A 548-nucleotide genomic window follows, 5' to 3' on the forward strand; every position below is an offset into this window, starting at 1 on the left:
GTTGCTAAGAGTTGGAACCGACTTGAAGGCACTTAACAACACAACAACAATGATATATACATATATCTATATTAAGTACTGGTGTAGTGCTGTGAGTTAATGTGCTAGATTGCAAGGTTGTTTGAACTGCAAGTTTGGTAGTTCAAGTTCACCAACCACTCCTTGGACACCCTATACAGGGTCGCTGTGGGTTAGAACCTTCTCTATGACAGTTAACAACAATTATATATATAAAAACAACTGTATTTATATATATATATTATCTATCTTCATTTTGTGTGGATAGATAGATAGATAGATAGATAGATAGATAGATAGATAGATAGATGATATGTCGTTGCCAGGTACCATTGAGTCAGAACCGACTCATAGCGACTCCATGCACAGCAGAATGAAACAATGTCTGATCCTGGGCCAACTTCATTACCGCTGCCACACTTGAGTTCATCAATAATACCACCTGGCCAATCCATCTCATTACTGGTCTTCCTCTTTTTCTCTGACCCTCCACCTTACCCAGCATGACATCCTTCTCCAAGCGACTGTTC

Source organism: Chrysochloris asiatica, unplaced genomic scaffold, assembly GCF_000296735.1.
Source record: "Chrysochloris asiatica unplaced genomic scaffold, ChrAsi1.0 scaffold00441, whole genome shotgun sequence".
NCBI lineage: Eukaryota > Metazoa > Chordata > Mammalia > Afrosoricida > Chrysochloridae > Chrysochloris > Chrysochloris asiatica.